We start from the raw sequence: 22,664 nt of genomic DNA, 5'->3' as shown, positions 1-22,664 counted from the left end.
CGCCCGCCACCTCGCCCGCTAGTTTTTTGTATTTTTAGTAGAGACGGGGTTTCACCGTGTTAGCTAGGATGGTCTCGATCTCCTGACCTTGTGATCCGCCCGCCTCGGCCTCCCAAAGTGCTGGGATTACAGGCTTGAGCCACCGCGCCCGGCCGCTTTTCCAGTTCTTTAAGATGCATAGTTAAGTTTTATATTTGAAAATTTTCTAATTTTTTGATGTAGGTGCTTATAGCTATACACTTTCCTCTTAGTAAAGTATACAGCTTGTGCTATACCCTGTAGACTTTGGTATGTTTTGTTTCCATTATGGTTTGTTTCAAGAAAATTTTAAAATGTCATTCTTAATTTCCATGTTCTCAGTGTTCATTCAGGAGCATATGAATTTCTATGTGTTTGTATAGTTTCCAAAATTCCTGTTGTTATTGATTTCTAGTTTTATTCCACTGTGGTTAGAGAAGACACTTGATATAATTTCATTTTTTTATTTTTAAAAAACATGTTTTGTGGCCTAACATATCTTCTATCCTCAAGAATAATCTATGTGCTGAGAAGAAGAATTTATATTCTGTAGCCATTGGATAAAGTGTTCACTAAATATCTATTAGGTCCATTTGATCTATAGTGTAGATTAAGTTTGATGTTTTTTTGGTTCATTTTCTGTCTGGATGATCTAACCAGTGCTGAAAATGAGTTGTTGAAGTCTCCAGCTGTTATTGTATTGGGGTATATATCTTTCTTTAGCTCTAGTAATATTTGCTTTATATATCTGGATGCTCCAGTGTTGGGCGCATATACATTTACAATTATCATATCCTCTTGCTGAATTGACCACGTTATTATATAATGACCTTCTTTGTCTCTTCTTACAGTTTTTGTCTTGAAATCTATTTTGTCTAATGTAAATATAGATGCTCGTGCTTCATTTTGGTTTCCATTTGCATGGGATGTCTTTTTCTATCCTCTATTTTCAGGCTATGTGTTTCCTTGACTGCTGGGTCTTGTTTTTTTGTTTGTTTGTTTGTTTTTTTAATCCATTCAGCCACTCTATGTCTTTTGATTAAAGAGCTTAGTTCATTTGTTTTTCCATTTCTCCTCTCAAGTTCCAGTAGAATGAAAGGTTAGTACATTTACATTCCAAGTTATTATCAATAATAATAATATTGATTACTCCTGCCACACCCACTCCTCTCTTCTTAAAATCCTTCAGTGGCTCTCCATTGTAGAAAGGATGAAGTTCAGCTCCTTAGTATGGCATAAAAGACTCCCCACAATATGCTTTCTGTCTACCCCTGTAGCTTGATCTTCTGCCACCCCACAATTTTTGTGTCCTGTACTTGAGCTACACCTATTTACCTGTCCCTGAGCAAGCTTTGTTGAGCTTTGCCTTCTTGCTTTTGCCTGTACCACTTACCCACCTACACCTCCTGACCAGCCATGGTCCTTCACACTATAGTTGAAACTTCACATTTTCCCCCAATTCTCCACTCACAAGCAGAGTTGATCTGCAGACTTGCGGCTACCACTATGCCTGGAATATAAATTTATATAGCACTTGTTACACTCTTATACCTAATGGTTTCTAGGTCTGTTTTGTCTTTCTAATGGACTATAGTTTGTTGAGTGAAGGCATGGTTTATTGTCTTTTTCAACACTATATCTCCAATTTTTGCTCAGTATGTGTGTGAACCATAGAAGGCACTCTTTATATAATGGTGATGAATATATGTCAACTAGAAGCCAATATGGAGATTTTTTTTTTTCTTTATGAGAAAGTAAATTCTCAGAACTTTGGGAACTAATCATGTACTGGGAATATTGACTTATCAGCCTATGCTTGCTGTGTTCACCCTGAGATTGAGACCAAGCTGGGCATGTCTTAAAGATCAGATAAGTAGAACACTAGGTATTTTTAGAAAACAAATTGCATCAAAGGAAGAGTTACAAATGTATTCTTAGGAAAACTGGGAAAATCAGAGAGGAAGAGTGATTTTGAGTACAATGCAGTGCCTCCTCTTCTATGAAGTAAATAATAACAGAGCTTACTGGAATTTATGTAAGAGTTTCAGAGGCATTTTTTAGCAAAGAACGGCCTTCAAAGGGGTGGAAAATAATTGTTGTACTTACTTGGGATTACACTGTTGAAACACATGTAGGGGAGACATATTGGCTTAATCAGGAAGCCAGGCAAGCCTAAAGCTGGAGAGAGAGGAGAGAGAGAGAGACACGAAAGAGAGACACAGAGAGAGGAAGAAGAGGGAGAGAAAGAGAAACATGAAAGAGAGAGAGAGACAGATACAGGAGATGAAAGCTCATCTGCAGGGCCAAATAGGCAGATAAGGATTTGAGAAACGTGGTGGGTATGTGGAGACTGAGCCATGAAAAATGTCCTTCAGGATCTCCTGAATTATTTGGGAGAAGGTTTTGTTTCTTCAAAATGCGAGAAAAGCAGAAGCAAAAAAAATGCTAATTTTTTTTAAGTGCCTACTATGCTACTTTTTACGTATCCTTCCCGTCCCTTTGGTGTGGGCTTGGAAAACAAAATGACACAAAGCTAGACATGATGTGGTCCTTGCCAATTGATGGACTGGGACATGAATAGGTAAAAAGGTAACCATACAGAACTACCTTAGGAGTTTAGGAGAAAGGTGTCTTCTCCTTTCTAGCTCAAACCTCCTGGCAGATGACTTTTAAGATTTAATAATGCCAAAGGTTTGAGCTACTATTTTGTCTCTAGGGAAAGCTAAAAATGGGAAAAAATAATTCCTTTTCACAAGGCTTAACTTGGCATCGGCATGTGCCATTGTTGGCATCTGACAAGTGGCTACTTTGCAAGGTTGGGTTAAAAATTAAGGTAATTTAGTTTTCTTTCACTTGAAAAGTTCATGTGAATGGGAAATAATAAAGGTGTGGGTCACATGGCAGCCCAAACAGACCCGGTGCAAAACAGAAGCAGTGAGGACTGCTTACACTGTTGACTTGAGAGAATGTCTTCAGAGGTCTAATTGGGAATTGTGTGCCTAATATTGACAAAACAATGATATTGGCCTCAGTTGCTTAACTGGAAAAGAAAAAGTGGGAATTCACCTTCAAGATTCTCTTTGGTTTAATCACTCTGGCCACAGCATTTCCTGCTCAACTAGACAGTGAAAAGAGTCTACCAGCAATTCCTGGCATCTGACACATAAAAATGAAAGTCAGGGCCAGGTGTGGTGGCTCACGCCTGTAATCCCAGCACTTTGGGAGACTGAGGCGGGTGGATCACAAGGTCAGGAGTTCAAGACCAGCCTGACCATGATGGTGAAACCCCATCTCTACTAAAAATACAAAAAAAAAAAAAAAAAAAATCTGGGCGTGGTGGCAGGCACCTTATAATCCTAGTTACTCAGGAGGCTGAGGCAGAGAATTGCTTGAACCTGGGAGACAGAGGTTGCAGTGAGCCGAGATCACACCATGCCACTGCACTCTAGCCTGGGCTACAGAGCAAGACTGAGTGTCAAAAAAAAAAAAAAAAAAAAAAAAAGAAAGAAAGAAAGAAAGAAAGAGGCCATTCAACGGGGATTGATTTTAAAAAACCAAACCACCACCACCACAACTGCCATCACCCTCAGAAAGACCTAAAAACGTGCACCTAAAACACGGAGACTATCTGGATAGTTGTTCTTTATGAGCAGAGAGGAGCTGCCAAGTTCATTCAATCCTGTGCCCTCATTTTATAAGTGGCAGATCCAGAGAAGGGATGGAGTTTTGATTTAAATAATTGACTAGGTTGTTTGCTATCTCTCAGTCTGAGTAGAGTAACTATCAGGAAAACAGTCTCTGGATGAAGGTTACAGCCTGGTGGGAAAGTTTGTGCAGTAATTTTTTTGGTTTCCTCAAGATACAAATGATTTTAACTAAGACAGTAGCGCCATGCTTAACTTTTATCAGTGGCAAAAATTCTCAGAAGTTTCAGCTCACTCATTTTTCTTTTCTTTCTCTTTAGGGACAGAATCTTACTGTCACCCAGGCTAGAGTGCAGTGCCACAATCATATCTTGATGGAGCATCAAACTCCTGGGTAAAGTGATCCTCCCACCTTAGCCTCCTGAGTAGCTGGGACTACACAAGCGTACATCACTGTGCTGGCTAATTTTTAATATATTTGTAGAGACAGAGTCTCACAATGTTTTCCAGACTAATAATTCATTTTTCTTGCTAGTTTTTATTCAGTTCTCAGTTTGAGAGGAATTAATGCTGCAAAAGTTTGGATAACACCTGCCATCCTCTTAGTGGGCATTTATCATTTTCCAAGTCCTTTTTTCACTTGAGGAACTGTTTCTTATGTCTAACATGGTGGTTCTGGTGAGGGCTGTAAATCACAGTGCTTGTGGGGCATCAAATGACCTGCGTAGATCAATCCCAATGTTCAGTCAACTTTGTTGGTTGGCTTAGTGATCAGTGATGGGTATAGGATGCAATTCTGGCCAATCATGGAACTTGCTGAAATTTTTTCTTGCTGGAGCTAGAGGAAGGACACTATGTTTCCCTGGTCATGAAGCTGAAGGGTGCACACTTAGATCTACTTTTGTTAATGGTTCAGCATTGAGGAGCAGCTGGCAATAAGATGCAGAAAAGACAGACCAAACAAAAGAAACAGGGAGTTGTTAGTATTGGAGGCCCATATCCAGTTATCCTGGAGGCTGTGTTCCCACTCTTCCCTTTTGTAGGCTTGCCTATGGGTGACCCCAAATTCTCCTCTCTGGCCTAAGTAAGCCAATTTCAGTTGACTTTCGGTCATTGTCATATGAATTAACAAAAGTATCCTGATACTTTCCATTCTTCCCCTCTGTCCTTGATTGTCTCCTGTATTTGAGTCATTAAGTCTGTTGTAGGCAAAATAATGTCCCCCCACCACCAAGATGTTCACATTCTTTGTGAATATGCAACTTTAAATGGCAAAAATGACTTTGCAGATGTGGCTAAATTAAAGATCCTGAGATGAAGAGATCATCCTGGATTATCTGGGTGGACCCACTATAATCATAGTGTCCTTATAGGGGAACAGGGAGGCAGGAGAGTTAGGGGAGATGTGAGGATAGAAGCAGAGGTTGGAGTGTTGCAGCCATGAGTGAAGGAATGTGGGCAGCCTCTAGAATCTGGGAAACGCAAAGGGATGGTTCTTTCCCAGAGCCTAGAGGAATCAGCCCTGCTGAGATCTTGACTTGAGTGTTTGTGGTAATTTGTTTTGGTAGCAATAGGTAACTATATACAATCATTAAAATTGTTGTGTATCAAACCAACCCTCCTGAACTGTTTTTCTCTAATCTCTGTCCTGCCTGGGCTTTGCCAAGATCTCACCACACATATTGGGCTGGCCACCTATATAATAAAATTTGAAGGTTTCCTGCGGTCTTGCAGGATATCTATTTGCTAAAATTCTTTAAATAAGAAATATATATTTTTTGCATTGTGATTTTAGGCTTGGAGTGAATATTCTTTGTGGAAAAACAAACATATTGACTTCAATATATTGAAAATTATTAAATGAGTCCTTTCTCCAAGCAAGTATTGGTGAGGTGGGTTGTGATGAAGCCAGATCTTGAAGGCACATGCTTTCAGCTATCTATGTGGTGGGGAGAAAGATTCTAAAAAGCCAGGATTCTGAAAGCGAACTCCTAACCTCACGATATCACAAAGCCAGACTTGGTTTCAGCAGCTGGAAGGTGCCAGTGTGCTTATTTTTGTCTCATTATGTTTGCAGTGTACTGAGAGTTTAGTTTTCAGTCTGTGTAATCTTAACAACTTTAAGTGCCCCAGTTTCCTCATTTGTAAAATGAGGATTAAATTAATATGTAGCTCATTTGGGTTTTATGAGGATAAATGAGATAGTGAATGCAATTTTGTTAGCACAGTGCTAGGTAAGTAGCAAATGTTCATCAAAGTCCAGCAATATGGTGAACTGGGAACCATAGGGACCTGAAACTAATACCAGCAGTGAGTGGGTAGCAGAAAGAAGTCAGACTTACTGGTCAATATGTGGACCCAGGAGCCAACAAGGATGACCATAATAGGAGGTAATCTAGGCCCCCATTTAGTATCAGAGAGGCCCTAGCAAGGGAAACAAGCATGTGGTGGAAATCCGGGATATGAAGCACTGGGTCAGCTCTGAGAGAAGAAGTCCCTAGATGGCATGACATACTGCTGTGGAAGGTGGCAAGATGGCCTGGATCTCAGCTGTTTGGAAGACAATGATTCAAATAAATCAGGCATAGGCAGCAATGTCAGGGTCCAATGACATAATTAAGGTCGAAGGTGGGAGGACTTGATCTTGAGTCGTCAGGATGAAAGTGCAGTAACTGGGGCAGCAATGTTAGTCTAGGATGGGGGTGAACAAAGGAAGCAGCTTGGTGCTAAGTCCCATGGTGTTCAGTGCTTCTTAAATCCTATCGCCTATAGTACTGGTTCCAAAACCTCTAGAGTAGAAGAGAGTGTGGGAACAGGAGGAGAGGTTGAGCTCATCCACGGACATCAAGTTCTTCCAGTTTTGGGGAGAGGAAGGTATAAGATTCTCCCTGGGGCCTGAAAGCTTAAGGAGATGAGTAACTTCTCCCTTCTCAGGCCCAGTCCCAAGAAACAAGGCTACTTGCACCAGCAGCATGCTGACAGCGAGATAGCAGAAGCAGGAAGAGAGCCGGCCAGAAGACACCTAGTCTGGCCGGAAGACACGTAACCCTGAAGATTTAGAAAGAGGCCATCCAGGTACAACTACATCAGACTAGGACACTTCCTGTTTACATCACACTAGGATACTTCCTGTTTACACGAGACTATAAAACCTTTGCCCCTCCTCACTTGGGACTGATGCCATTTTAGGCCTCAGCCTGCCTGCACACAGGCTCTCATTAAAACATCCTGTTGCTCCACACCTTGTGTTGTCTGTTGGCACACTCTCGAGGTTCAAACCAATATAAGGAATTTTACAAAAGGTAGTCAGCAAAACAAAAACAAAAACAAAAACAAAAACAAAAAAAAACAAAGAAACAGACATGTCCTTTATCTTAAGATAAAGAAAACCTATCTTTCTTAAGACTAAACAGGTACAAAGCATTGGGATTATCCACTCCTTCTGAAGGGCAGCAACTCCAAATGATCAAACATTAACACTGAGATGGACCCGAAAGATCATATCATACAGCCACCTCTTTTATAAAATCAGTATTACTCAAAGACTGTTACCTGGACCACCAGTTTCAGCTTCATTAAAATGGAAAATGCTTGGTCTCTAATTGAGTAACCTAAATCAGACTCAGGGAGTGGGGAAGGAGGGTGAGCTAGAAATATATATTTTAACCACCTCTCAGGTGATTAGGAACTACAGGTTTTGTGGTTCTTAACTCTGACTGCCCATTATAATCACCTAGGTATGATATCCTAACCATGGGCCAATTGAACTGGAACTTCTGAGGCTGGGGCTGAGGCTCAGGCAACAGTATGTTAATGAGCAGCCTGTGTTGAGAACTGCTGGCATAGATGGTAGTAAAGTGATTTTCCTAAGGACACTCAATCGAATAGTGATAGGGCTGGAATGAAAATTCAGTCTTTGTTGAAAAGCAAAAGAAAGGGTGGTCTTTGAAACTGTGTGTACAAGCATCAGAATCAGAGGATTGGAACTGGTGATTTGAGAGGAAGGGCAACCAGTCCAGTGAAAGCAAGGACTGACCTGGAGCTATTAGCTACTTTTGTGTACTGGCCATTACCTGGCATGCCATGGGAGACTTTGTGTTTAATCAGGTGTACTGACAGAAATGAAATGAAATTGCTGCAAGAAAAAGCCACAGCAAAAACAATCCTTAGCATTAGAGTGACCAAAACACTGTCTTGCTATCTGCAAATCCCATAGCCCCGGGCCACCATTCAAATCGATGAGTAGGTATGTACTAAGCTGATTGTGAAGTTGAGGTGGAGAGCTTAAAAGACCAAATGCTAGAGGGTAGATAAGAAATTAAATGTGTATTATATCCTCCTCTTTTTCTGAGTGTATGATTTTGTGTTAGGAAGGCAGGTCCATCTCAACATAAATATTTACTCGTCTTTCAGCGCCTTAGCTCCAGGCACAAATTAAATTCCTAGGCTGCAACAGTGGAAGAATTTAATCTGCTGTATGTTCCGAGGGTGATGCATGTTAGGCTTGCTTTGCCTTCCTAATTTCTTCTTTTAGATAACTGGTACTGATTGTAGTGTGGACTGTCAGTAGACTTGAGCAGTGAAGGACCTTCTCTGAAAGTGGCTGCTCCAATCTTCATTTTTGTCACTGCCTTAGTTGTGAGCACTCCTTGATGCTGCCACTATACAGATGAGACCTGGACACTCAGAGGTATTTTTTGTTTGTTTGTTTTTTGAGATGGAGTCTCACTCTGTCACCCAGGCTGGAGTGCAGTGGCGCAATCTTGGCTCACTGCAATCTCCACCTCCCGGGTTCAAGCGATTCTCCTGCATCAGCCTCCTGAGTAGCTGGGATTGCAGACACCTGCCACCACACCCGGCTAATTTTTGTATTTTTAGTAGATACGCAGTTTCACCATATTGGCCAGGCTGGTCTTGAACTCTTGACCTCAGGTGATCCACCCACCTCGGCCTCCCAAAGTTCTGGGATTACACGCGTGAGCCACTGCACGCGGCCTCACTCAGAGGTATTTAGTCCAATCCAATGCTGTTCATTGTAAGATGACTCACTGAAGAGTTAATATATTCTTTTATTTTTCTTTTCTGCTTTTCAGAGAAAGGGACTAGAAAATCCTCTGGATGGGCCTTCAAAGGGTAAGTCGCTTTGGGATGCCAGTTTCTTCCCTGCAAAAGGTGGGTGGGGAGCATACAGGATCTTTGCAAGGCAGTTCATTATTATTATGGTGAACAAGTTCAGGCTACTAGAGTATTTCTATTGACTTAGGAAGAGAATAAGATCTCTAGTCTTATGAGTGTCTGAGGCTTCTAGAAGCAATCCATATAGCTATTCTGAAGCAAGGGGATAGTGGCCTGATTGTAGGAAGATCCAGGTGCTTCAGTTCAGGTATTAAGGCATGGCAGGGACTAGAGTGAAGTGAGTGAGGGACTTGCCTTGGGTACCAAGTATTTGTGGCTCCATAAACGTACCGATCAAGATAAATAATTTTGATACAATGTGTTAAAAATAAAAAATAATGCAAAAATGCACTCTGAACAAAATAGCAAAATTTTGAATAAAGACAGGATCAGTGGTCACCATATTGAGCCATACTAGGGCTTAACACAAAAGGAACAATCAGAAATACTGTTTTTTAATAAGATGGAATATGGCAAATGACAAATAATAAAAAGGTGCCACAAATCAGCTCCAGATGAGTTGCAGATCTGAATGTGAATGATAATAAATATTCTGGAAGGAAAAAAAATCCTAATAAACTGGGAGTAAGTTTCTTGAACAGAACTCAAAAAGCACTAACCATAAAAAAAAAAAAAAAAAATTGAGAAACTTAACTGTAACAAGATTAGATACTTCTGTTCATCAAAAGGCACTATTAGGAGGATGAAGAAGCCATTCAGAATGGGGAAAATATTTGCAATTCAAATATCTGACATAAGAATTAAATCTCACATATTAAGAGCTCCTGCAAATAAAAATAAGAAGACAGACAACCTAATAAAAACATGAGCAATAGACTTGAACAGGCATGTCAATCATGTATAGCTAAGTGACAAATAAGCATTTGAAAAATAGCTTATTTTCATTAATTATCAAGGAAATGCAAATTAAAACCTCAGTGTGATACTCCTGTAGCTTGCATTTTCTAGAATTTTATATAAATGGAATCATACAATATGTACCAGAATGGCTAAATAAGAAAAGCATATAATTCCGAGTGTTGATGAAGAACAACTTGAACTGTCATACGCTGCTAGTGGGGGTTTTATATGGTATGAGCCGGATGAGGCAGGCGGATCACAAGGTCAGGAGATCAAGACCAGCCTGGCTAACATGGGGAAACCCTGTCTCTACTAAAAATACAAAAAAAAAAAAAAAAAAAATTAGCCGGGCGTGGTGGAGGGCACCTGTAGTCCCAGCTACTCAGGAGGCTGAGGCAGAAGAATGCGGTTGCAGTGAGCGGAGATTGTGCCACTGCATTCCAGCCTGGGTGAAAGAGCAAGTGTCCATCTCAAAAAATAAATAAATAAATAAAAATTAAAAACTGTTTGATAATATCTTCTAGGGCTGACCTAGTACATCCTTCCTGGCCAAGCAATTCCAACAGAAAGGCTTACACATGCTCATCAAAAGACATGCACAAGAATGCTTAACATCCTTAGTTATTACAGAAATGTTAATTAAAACAATAGTAAGATAGCACTGCATACCCATCAGGATGTCTATTAGGTATCTGAAAGAATGGACTCTATCAAGTGTTAATGAGGATGAGGAGCAACTGGAACTCTCATATATTCTTGGTGGAAATATACAGTATCGAAAACAGTTTTAAAGTTTTTTTAAAAAGTTAAACGCGTAGCTACTATATGACCCATGAATAGGTATTTACCCAAGAGAAATAAAAGCATATGTCCATACAAATGCTTGTACAGAAATGTTCATAGTAGCTTATTTTTTAATAGCCACAAACTGGAAACAACCCCAGTGGCATCAACAGTGAACAGACAAGCAAACTGTGGTGTATCCACACTGTTCAACATTACAAAGGGAATACACCACTGACACATACAACAACATGGATGAATTCCAAAATTATTCTGCTGAGTGAGTAAAAAGTGGCAGACCAAAAAAAAAGTATACATATTGTATGATTCCATTCATACAAGATTCTAGATAATGCAACATAGTGATAGCAGATTGGTGATTGTTTAGGGATTGGGGATTATAGGAATAGGTGGGACTGGGGGAGGAAGGACAAAGGGGCATGAGGAAACTTTTGTGGGTACTGGATTTGTTTATTATATTAACTTTAGTGATAGTTTTGTGTATATGTGCATGTCTGTGTGTGTGTGTGTGTGAGTCAAAATTGACCAGACTGTGAACTTGAAATATGTGCAGATTTTTATGTGTTAATTATATCATGATACAACTGTCTTTAGAAAACAGTTACATGAAGGCTTTGCTCTCAAATTTCTCCTTGCCTAGCAGTAGATAGGCAGATAAACATATCATTATAATGCACATGTTCAGTGCAGTTATGAAGGGCTTTGGCAAGATGCAGAACCTAGCCAATTCAGGAATACTTGGAGGAATCAAGGAAGGCCCTGGAGAGGATGTTTGGTGAAGTGTAGGGAGTCTAAATGACACAGTTTAAGGCAAACCTGGAGATGCAGTTAGAAACCAGCTGGTGAAGGAGGCCACATTAGAAAGATGTAGACAAGGAGATGCGTAAGAGCAATGAATACATTAATAATACTCATCACAATTTTGGGAGGTGGCCTGATTTTCTTGGTGAGATTTATGATTCCCAAATCTCATCATTTAAAGATCAATGGACCTTGATTGGATGAACAGCCTCATTCATTGGCCCTTCACTCTACTGTTCACACTGTATGTCCTAGAAAAATAATATGTCCCAATATAAAAATGCTGGTTCCATTTTTAATACAGCTTGAGTGTTCATTCCAGGCAGGACAAACAATTTGTCTCTGTGCTTTTATATTATCTCTTTTTTTTTTTCAACTTACTTTCTTTGAATATAGTAAAAACACATTTTCTTTTTTTCTCATTGTAAATAATTTTATTGATAAAATATTAATTAAAATGTATACAAATATGTTTATTTCAGGTGCTGATTATTATGGTAAAGTGTTGGAAACAATATAGAAGTTCAACTGTAGAATTTATTAAATTATCCTTCACATCTGTAGGAACAGTAATGTACACACATTTGTTTGTGTGTGTGTGTGGTGTGTGTGTGTGTGTGTGTACGCAACAAGGCTGTTTATTTCACCTGGGTACAGGCAGGCTAAGTCCAAAAAAGAAGTCAGCAAAGGGTGGTGGGATTATCATTAGTTCTTATAGGTTTAGGATAGGCGTACAAAGTACATTCTTAAGGGCAGGGGAGAATATTATCAAGTACCTTCTTAAGGGTGGGGGAGACTATATCGAATTAGTTAGGGCGGGGCAGGAACAAATCACAATGGTGAAATGTCATCAGTTAAGGCTATTTTCACTTCTTTTGTGGATCTTCAGTTGCTTCAGGCCATCTGGATGGATATGTGCACCTCACAGGGGATATGATGGTTTAGCTTGGGCTCAGAGACCTGACATTCCTGTTTTTTATAGTAATAAGAAAAACAAAACAAAATAGTGGTGAAGTGTTGGAATGTGAAGTTTTTGGGGGATGGTATGGAGAGATAATGGGCGATGTTTCTCAGGGCTGCTTCGAGTGGAATTAGGGGCAGTGTGGGAAACTACGGTGGGGGAGATTCAACTGAAGAAAGATTTGGGGGTAAGGGGTGATATTGTGGGGCTGTTAGAAGGAGCATTTGTCATATAGAATTATTGGTGATGACCTGGATGCAGTTTTGTATGAATTGAGAAACTAAATGGAAAACACAAGGTCCAAAAAAAAGAAGGAGAAAAATAAGTATTAAAGGATTTAAGAATTGGGAGTACCCAGGACATCCAATTAGACAGTGTCCAAGGGGGTTCAACATAATTATTTGCTTGGTTGGTGAGTTTTGGGGCTCTATCCTTCCATTTTTTTTTTTTTTTTTAATATACCAAGCCAGATTGATTTAGGTAAAAACAACACTCTTTGTTTAAAAATGTACAGAGTCCTCCTTTTTCAGCAGTGAGTAAATCGAGGCCTCCGTGATTTTGGAGGAAAGAGAAATGCAAAGCCAACAATTGTTTGTGATAGAAGGATTAGAAACAGCTAGGAGAGAGTGAATGAGATGGATAGTGTGGTGGAGAGAGCTGGGGAGAGGTAGAGTGTGGCATAAGAATGGGAACGAGAGTAAGAATGAGTATAAAAGTAAAGAATAGGACTTCATCAGGGTGAAAGTATTGGAGTGTCCTGTCAGCAAAGATCATCTATCCACTCCAAGAGGGAGTCAAGAGTGGCAGATTGGGGATAGATTTTCATGATGGAAAGGAAATAGGTTTCATAGGTGAGCTAACAGCTTGTAACCTACATGGAAGAGGTCATGAAATGATGACAGAATAGAATGGGCCTGTGAGGCTGGAGGGAGATTTTTTTTTTTTTTTTTTCTGGTCTAAGAACCATCTGCCTTGAGTGGAGAGGGATTGATAGGTGGAAACTTCAATTGGAGAGTAAATAGGAGTGGCCAATGAGAAGGAGACAAGCTGGCCGTGAGGGACAGAAGTTGGAATGCTAGCTGCTTCCTTAGCTACCTTATCAGCATAAGCGTTGCCCTAAGCAATGGGATCTGATGCCTTTTGATGGCCCTTTCAGTGAATGACTCCAGCTTCCTTTGGAAGTAAAGTGGCTTTAAGAAGAGTTTTTATTAAGGAGGCATTAATGATGGAGGACTCTTGTGTAGTGAGGAAATTTCTTTGTGTCCACATTTTCTACCTAGCAAGATAAATTAAGATTTTCTCTTAAACTTGGGGTAAATGATGTAATGTAATGTAATCAATTTGTTTAAAGGTCTGGGGAAGAGATATCTATGGCAACCTTCCCAAGTCATTCTGGTGAATATCCTAAGTCTAATTTGCCTTCAGATGACTTTTAGTTGGGATGAGTAGCAGAGGAAGGAGAAGAAGTAGTAGGAGGAAAAGAAGAAGAGGAGGAAAGGGGAGCAGAATGAGAATTATGTGAAGCCCCACTATTAAATGCTTAATAAATAATGTAATTAAATTGCTATCAAAGACCTTCCATGAGTATTTATTGGAATTTGCATTTGTCCTGGTTTGTAATTGCAAAAAAAGCCAGACGGAGATTGACATTTTGTTTTGTTCTCATTCTATGTTATTTCCTCCAGAGTACAAATAAGTCAAATAATGGATTTTATTTTCTAAAGTTCAGAAAGTAAATTTGTTGATATTGTATAAGTAAACAGGCTCTGACTCTCAATGACTTAAAATAGCTAACATTATTATGTACCTCTACTGTTTTATTTATCTCATTTTCTTCAGTCTCCACAGAAACCCTACAAAATCACTTTTGGTATACAGAAGTAAAGAGCTTGTAAGGATAGAGATTATCTAGCTTGCTCAAAGTCAAATCGTTAATAATTGTGCCTACCCAGCTTAGCTGACTGGAACCTGGGTCAGTTGTAGCCATAACCTGTGCTCCTTAAGCTACTTCAGATTTCCCCAGGCAGGTTTCACATAACAAATAAATATTTAGGCATAGATGATACAGTGTGGGCGCATATTAAGCACTCAAAAAGTATTGTGTTTTATTTTGATAGAAAACTTATCTACTTTTCAAAGTGTATTTTCTAAACCTCAAATTATTTCTTCCTGCATTTAGTAAATCTTTAGAAATGATTCCTGAAGGAGAAATTTAAGGGATTTATCCTGCCTTCTCCCTCTCTTGGGAAGGCCCCCGATCTCCTTTTTACATCTGTTTGAGATGGTTTTTCTCAACCTTGTCCTTTTTGTTCTGTAGTGACTAATGCAGGGATAACCCAAATGAAGTAATCAGAATCTATCTACAGAATTTTTGTATTGTGTCAAAGAAGAGAATCTGTCTCTCCTCAATCAGCAGCTACTGGTAGGCAAGTTTCCTCAGGTGGTGAGTGAATAATGGCAATGGCTGGAAAGAAGTAGGTGGACCAACATGGCAGAGTCCTTGGACTCTTGACTGACCTGGCTTCAATTGTTTTGAGGCTCAAATTCATCTCTGCTGACGACAATTTAATTCTTCAGTTGTACCATGAATCCTGAGAGACAAGAGTTTTTTTTTTTTTTTCTGGTCAGTGTGAGTCTAAGCTGATTTTTCTATAACTTGTCACCAAGAGTCCTAACTGATGTAAACCTTGTCAGAAAAGTAGTGTTTCTGTCATTATTTTAAACTCTGTTTGACAATTCTGGCATAAAAAAAGGATAAGCTGCCATGAAAGTACATTTACTCATGCATTTTTATAAATATTTAAAATAAGTGGCAGGGTACGGTGACTCACGCCTGTAATCCCAGCACTTTGGGATGCTGAGGTGAGTGGATCACCTGAGGTCGGGAGTTCAAGACCAGCCTGGCCAACATGGTGAAACCCTGTCTCTACTAAAAGTACAAAAATGAACCAGGCATGGTGGTGCAAGCCTGTAATCCCAGCTATTCAGGACACTGAGGCAGGAGAATCACTTGAACCTGGGAAGCAGAGGTTGCAGTGTGTCAAGATCACACCTCTACATTCCAGCCTGGCAACAGAGAGAGACTCCATCTCAGAAAAAAAAAAAAAAAAGGGCATTTAAAAGCTATAGCTAAACAGTGATTCCAAAAGATAATACTTATTGGAATTACATTTTAAAGAAATAAACACTTGTTTATAAATATATAACTTTTACATCAACCTTAAACATCAGTCCTGCATCAGTACTAGATCTGGCCACAGATTTTAGTTGCAAAATTTCTAACTAAACCAACCCCAGATGATTTAAGTAGAAAATATCTTATTAAAAGAATATTGGAGGAATTTCAGTTTCAGCAATGGCAGAGTAGCCTGTCTAGGAAAATTCCCTTTCCTGAATATCTATGATAAACTCTGGATAAAATATAAAAGAAAAAGTCCCAACTATTTGAAGGTACTGTAGAGTATCCAAAAAGAGGCATGAGCTTGATTAGATGCTTAGAAAAGGGAATAAAACTAGATGAAGTCTTCATTGATACAGCTTTGTTCATAAAGGTATTCACCAGTCCCCATGACATGGGACCGAGAGAATTCAAGAAGAAAGTGGCGGTGTTATCGGCTTACTGTTTCAGAGAATAGAACTTAGGGATTCCAGAACAGCTATAAATGAAGACGAAAAAGTCCTGAAAAGGAAAACCTATGGATGGGAGAGTCTTTAAATATGTATATGAGCTTCCTTCAAATCTGTGACTATACATGTATGGGAGAGGCTTCAAATAGCAGAAAAGAAAGCAAAAGCTAGAAGTGCTAAAAAGCAGAACACTGCAACTCATTACAGGGGAAACAGTTTGAAGTTTGAATCTATTGAAGTATAGAGGCTTGGTAAACACCTTAGGCTTTCCATTGAAACTTCAGAAGGGAATGCCTTAGGAGTGAATGCTGGCCGGGCGTAGTGACTCACGCCTATAATCCCAGCACTTTGGGAGTCTGAGACGGGTGGATCACTTGAGGTCAGAGACCAGCCTGGCCAATGTGGTGAAACCCTATCTCTACTAAAAATATGAAAATTAGCCAGGCTTTGTGGTATATGCCTGTAATCCCAGCTACTCAGGTGGTTGAGACAGGAGAATCACTTGAACCCAGGCAGAGGCTACAGTGAGCTGAGATTGTGCCACTGCACTCCAGCCTGTGTGACAGAGGGAAAGTCCATCTCAAAACAAGCAAACAAAAATTGTGAATGCCGACCAGGTGCAGTGGCTTATGCCTGTAATCCCAGCACTTTGAGAGGCCGAGGCAGGTGGATCACTTGAGGTCAGGAGTTCGAGACCAGTCTGGCTGACATGGTGAAATCTTGTCTGTACTAAAAATCTAAAAATTAGCTGAGCATGGTGGCAAACGCTTGTAATCCTAGCTACTTAGGAGGCTCAGGTAGGAGAATTGCTTGAACTCTGGAGGCAGAGGTTACAGTGAGCTGAGATCATACCATTGCATTCCAGCCTGGGCTACAGAGCAAGAGTACATCTTAAAAAAAAAAAAAAGAAAGAAAGAAAGAAAGAGAGAGAGAGAGAGAGAAAGAAAGAAAGAAAGAAAGAAAGAAAGAAAGAAAAAAAGGGTAAATGCTATGTATCAGGTTTATCAGGACTAAAGATTCTTTCTATAACTAAGAAAAAATTCCAAAAAGAAGCACCATAGCAAAATATAATACCAAGCCTCCAGAAGTTCAAGGTTTTCATCCAGTAAACTGATGGCTAGATAAACGTATCTTTCACAATAACCGATATACAACAAAAATAATTAGAAAAACTACATATGTAAAAAAAGCTGAAAATTATAACCCATAATCAAAAGACAAAACAGTCAATAAGAACAGAAATTAAGATGATCAATATATCAGAATTAATTAAAAAAAATTCTTTTTTTGGGGGGGTGGAGTTGCACTCTAGTTGCCCAGGCTGGAGTGCAATGGCGTGATCTCAGCTTACCACAACCTCTGCTTCCTGGGTTCAAGCGATTCTCCTGCCTCAGTGTCCTAAGTAGCTGGGATTACACGCATGTACCACCACACCTGGCTACTTTTGTATTTTTAGTAGATTTGGGGTTTCACCATGTTGGTCAGGCTGGTCTTGAACTCCTAACCTCAGGTGATCTACCCGCCTCGGCCTCCCAAAGTGCTGGGATTACAGGCATGAGCTACCACGCCCAGCCAAAGATTCTGAAGTTATAAAAATATTTAGGTACTTAAAAGATAAGACTATCATAATAACTGAACAGATTGGGAATTTCAGCAGAAAAGCTAGCACTATAGAAAAGAACCCATTTAGTTTCTAGAACTGAAAAGTATAATATCTAAAATAAAACCTTTACTAAATAAGCTTGTCTTCTAGAGCAATGGTGGCCAATCTTTTTGGCACCAGGGACTGTTTCGTGTAAGACAATTTTTCGTGGATCAGGGTCAGGGTAGGAGAAAGTTTTAGGATAATTCAAGCACATTACATTTATTGTGCACTTTATTTCTGTTATTATTACATTGTACTATATAATGAAATAATTATATAACTCACCATAATGTAAAATCAGTAGAAGTCCTGAGCTTGTTTTCCTGCAACTAGACAATCTGATCTGGGGGTGATGGGAGGCAGTGATAGATCATCAGGCATTAGATTCTCATAAGGAATGTGCAACCTAGATATCTCACATGCACACTCACGATAGGGTTTGGGCACCTATGAGAAATGAATGCCACTACTGATCTGATAGGAGGCGGAGCTCAGGCCATAATGCGAGCAATAACGATGGTTAGTGGCCATGAATACAGATGAAACTTCATTCACTTTCCTGCCACTCACCTCCTGCTGTGTGGCCTAGTTCCTAACAGGCCACGAACCAGTCCCAGTCCGTGGCCTAAGGGTTAAGGACTCCTGCCCCAGAGCCTCCAGATAGAAACGCAGCCTGGCTGACATATTCATTTTAGCCCAGTGAGACTCATTTCAGACTTCTGTCTCATGGAAGTATAAGGTAATAAATTTGTGTTGCTTTAAGCTACTGGTTTTTGGTTACAGGTGGTGTTTGGTTACATAAGTAAGTTCTTTAGTGGTGATTTGTGAGATTTTGGTGCACCTATCACCTGATAGTTTGTTAAAACTAATGCAGAGGTTATTTATGCTCAAGGAATTAACACTAGATAGCAAGTTAGACCTACAGCAGGAAATAAAGGGCACAGAAAATGGTAAATAAGTAAGTAGATATAAATAAGTGTTTTTTGTTCCTCTGTTTAATTCTTTAAAATACAATAGTAGTTTAATGCAAAATTTACAACATTCTATATATTGATGTAAAATATATGACAACAGTACATGGTGTGAGGGGTGCAAACAGAACTACACTCTTGCAGGTGTCTTACCTTTATAGAAGGGAGCACAATATTAACTCTACACAGTCTGCGATAAATCAGTGATATATATTGTAAAACCAAAGTAAATGGTAAAAAATACCAAGAAAGGTATAGCTCAAAAAAAAAAGTGTTAGAGGAATTGAAATCCTAAAAAAAAAAATCCATTTCACCCAAAGAAGACAGAAAAGGAGAAACAAACCAATAAAAAAAGAAGGCTGGGTGTAATGCCTGTAATCACAGCACTTTGTGGGTCTGAAATGGGCAGATCGTTTCAGCCCAGGAGTTTAAGACCAGCCTGGGCAACATAGCAAGACCCTGTCTCTACATAAAAATACAAAAATTAGCCAGCTGTGGTGGTGCATCCCTCTAGTTCCAGCTACTTGGAAGGCTGAGGCAGGAGGATCACTTGAGCCTGGGGAGGTCGAGGCTGCAGTGAGCTGTGATTATGCCACTACACTTTGGCCTGGGGGACAGAGTGAGAACCTGTCTTAAAAAAAAGAAAAAAGAAAAACAAGAAGAAATGAGAAGAAAAGAAATAGCGAAAAAGAATTTTAAGCCAAATATACCAATTAAAAGGCACAGATTGTCAAACTGGTTAAAAAAGAAAGATCCAACTACATGCTGCATTTTAGTTGTAAACTACTAAAAGAGTTGTATTTTAATCCTAAAAAGGTTGAAAGTAAATGGATTGAAAAAAGATATACTATGCAAATAGTAATCATAAGAAGGCTATATTGATATCAGAAAAAGTAGACATATATACAAGGTGTATTACCAAAAGTATAGAGGGACAATGAAGAAAAGGTTAATTCATCAAAGAAGTATAGCAATTACAAATATGTATTCAGACAACCATCAAATTTCAAAACATGAGAGCTTAAACTGACAGAACTCAAAGGAAAAAATAGATACCTCTGAAATCATAATTGGCGATTTTTAACACAACTCTTAGTAATTAGTGGGAAAAGTAGAGAAATAATCAGTAAGGATGTAGAATATTTGAACAATGCTATCATCCACAAACAGATTGTCATTTATAGAACAATTATCCATCAAAATAAGACTACATCACTTGGAACAGATATCCAAATAGATTACGTGCTGAAAATTAAATGTCTGAGTAAGATTAAAAACATTGAAATCATACAGAACATGTTCTTTCATCAAAAGGAAGATTACTTAGAAATCAATCACAGTAACATATCTGAGAAAGTCCAATATTTGGAAATTAAGCAACACCTACTTCTAAATCATGTATAGGTTAAAGAAGAAGGAATGTTAGAAACAATTTTGAACTGAGCGAAAATGAAAATAAAAATAAAATATGTGAACTGTGGGATGCAAGTAAGGCAACACCCAGAAGGAAGTTTATAGCTTTAAATGCTTGTATTAGAAAATGAAAAAGTTTTAAGTTCAGTGATCTTAATTCCCATTTGGAAAAGTTCAAAGAGATGAGCAAATCAAACCCAGAAAAAGTAGTGTTGCTGGTGGAGGGTGTCCAGGTTCTTGGCATCTTGAACAAAGAATTGGAAAAAATACACAAAGCAAGGAAAGAATGAAGCAACAAAAGCAGAAATTTATTGAAAATGAAAGTACATTCCACAAACGAGGAACAGGCAAACTATAGGGGCTCAAGAGCTGGGTTACAGAATTTTCTGGGGCTTAAATACCCTCTTGATGTTTCCCATTGTTTACTTGGTATACACCCTATGCAAATGAAGTAGTGCCTGGCAATCAATTTGATTGGTTGTAGAAAGCAATCAATCAGAGACACTTTCAGTTTTCCATCTGCCATGCAGAAAAACAGGCGGCAACAGGCGGGACTAGCCTCTGGTCCTTTTGTTACTTAGGTGTGGAAAGTTGGGATTTTTCCTTTTGATTTAGTTCTAGAAAGTCAGCATGAATGGCCTTAGGTTCCCTGCCTCCAGACCGTACTCTCCTGCCTGTGTAGGAGGAAATAAAAAATAAGATTCACAGAAATAAATAAAATATAAAGCAAACAACAGAGAAACCTAACAAAGACACAAGTTAGCTCTTTGAAAAGATTAATACAATTGATAAAACCCTAGGAAAAATAAAGAAAATTAAAAATACCAGTATCAAGAATAAAGGAGAGGATATTACTACAGATTCTATGGACATTAAGAGAATTACAAGAGTACATTATGAGTGAATTTATGCCCATAAATTAAACTCAGAGGAAGTTGACAAATTTGTTGAAAAACTAAAATTATAAAAACTGATACACGAGTTAATAAAAGTATGAAAAACCCATAACTACTACAGAAATTGAATTTTTGATCAAAAACCTTCTCCCAAAGAAAAATCCAAGTTTGTTGATGCAATGTAGCAAACATTTAAGAAAGAAATAGTAGTGAACTTCATAAATTTTAAATAAAATATTAACAAAAGAACTAGAAAACTTCCCACCTCATTTGATGAAGTCAGCACAATCCTGATACCCAAATCAGACAAGGACAAGAAAGAATATTGTAGGTCAATATCTCCTATGGACATATGCACAAAAATCCTTAAGAAAATATAAGCAAATCAAATCACTTAGAATACAGACAGAATAAAACATCATATTAAAGAGGGAAGTATGTCTCAGGAATGCAAAATTTTTAAAATTTAAAAACAAGTAAATATACCATATTTACCTAACAAATAAAAAAATCCAATCATTTCAATAGATTCAGAGAAGGCATTTGAGAAAATTCAATATTTTTCATGATAGTAACTCTCAGGAAATTAGGAATAAAGAGTACTTCCTTAATCTGGTGAAAAGCATTTACTAAAAACCTATGGTTAGCATCATACTTAGTGGTGAGATATGGTATGCCTTTCCTCAAAGACCAGAAGGAAGGCAAGGATGTCCACCTTTATCACTTCTATTTAACATTTTTCTGAAAGTCCTAGCTAGTATCATAAGGAAAGAAAAAGACATAAAAGGCTTAAAGAATGGAAAGGAAGAAAAGAAAAACTGTATTTATTTGTAAACGACATAATCATGTGTTTAGAAAATCTAAGGAATATTTTTAAGTTACAGAAATAAGTGTTTTTAGCAGGTCATGGGATACAATTTCAATATACAAAATAAAATATATGTTCAAGTTTTAGCAACAAAAAATTGGGAGGTGAAATAAATTGTGCATTTTCATTTAAATAAGATAAAAAGAAAATTATTACAGATAATTTTCAGTCAGAAAATAAAATTTCTGTAAGACTTCTACATAAAAAATTATAAAACATTAAGGAATTAAAGAAGATATAAAACAGGCAAACCATATTCATAAATTAGAAGAATCAATATTAAGATATTATTTTCTTCTAATTGGTTTATAGATTCGGCACAATCCCATTCAGAATACCAATAGGCTTTTTCTTTCTTGTGTAATTGATAAGTCAATTCTGAAATTTATGTGGAATTGCAAACAACCTAAAATAACTGAGACAGTTTTGGAAGAAAAGATGTTGGAAGGCTTGCACTCCCTGGTTTTGACTTCCTTGGTAGTCAAGGCACAAACGAGTTGTGACTGCTTTTCTTTTTCAAAGATTATTGTACACAATTTCAAAGTTTATGATGATTTTTGTCTCTGCAGTCAATTACAGGTGAATGGAGGCTCAAAGGTAAAATTGGATCATGCACAAAATTGTGCAACTCAGCTGGCAGTGCTTGACATTTTTGGCCTAATTTAAGGGAAACAGTCTACTCTTTGCTACATTGTTGTCAGTCTGCTAACCAGGCCTGACACTATAGCTGTACAAAGTGATGAGATGCCAAATAATAAGAAATCCAGTAAGTCTTCTTGCTACTCTTCCTACTGTCACACTATTCAAGAAATTTGTTAAGCAGCTACTATAAGTCAGTCACTATCTTGGGTGCGGGGAATACATAAATGAATGTCTAAGCTCACGGTCCCAAGAAGACAGGTAAGAAAATAGATACATGCTGTAAATTCTATTACAGGGATACTATATTAATCAGGAAGGTTAGAATATGCTGCAATAAA

The 22,664-nt window shown here is 38.4% G+C and overlaps 1 long non-coding RNA gene across 1 annotated transcript; it reads left to right on the top strand.

The window, feature by feature from the left end:
• Positions 1-3,981: 3,981 nt before the first annotated feature.
• LOC117083022 lies at positions 3,982-22,443 on the top strand. The gene is made up of 3 exons (XR_004436902.1): positions 3,982-4,056; positions 8,756-8,795; positions 22,254-22,443. It is a non-coding gene; the product is annotated as an uncharacterized LOC117083022 (long non-coding RNA).
• The last annotated feature ends 221 nt before the right edge of the window (positions 22,444-22,664 follow it).

This window comes from Trachypithecus francoisi, unplaced genomic scaffold, assembly GCF_009764315.1.
Source record: "Trachypithecus francoisi isolate TF-2019V2 unplaced genomic scaffold, Tfra_2.0 Contig00275_ERROPOS151986, whole genome shotgun sequence".
Classification (NCBI taxonomy): Eukaryota; Metazoa; Chordata; class Mammalia; order Primates; family Cercopithecidae; genus Trachypithecus; species Trachypithecus francoisi.
The sequence above is the reverse complement of the archived record's forward strand: the minus strand, read 5'-3'. Positions and strand labels throughout refer to the sequence as shown.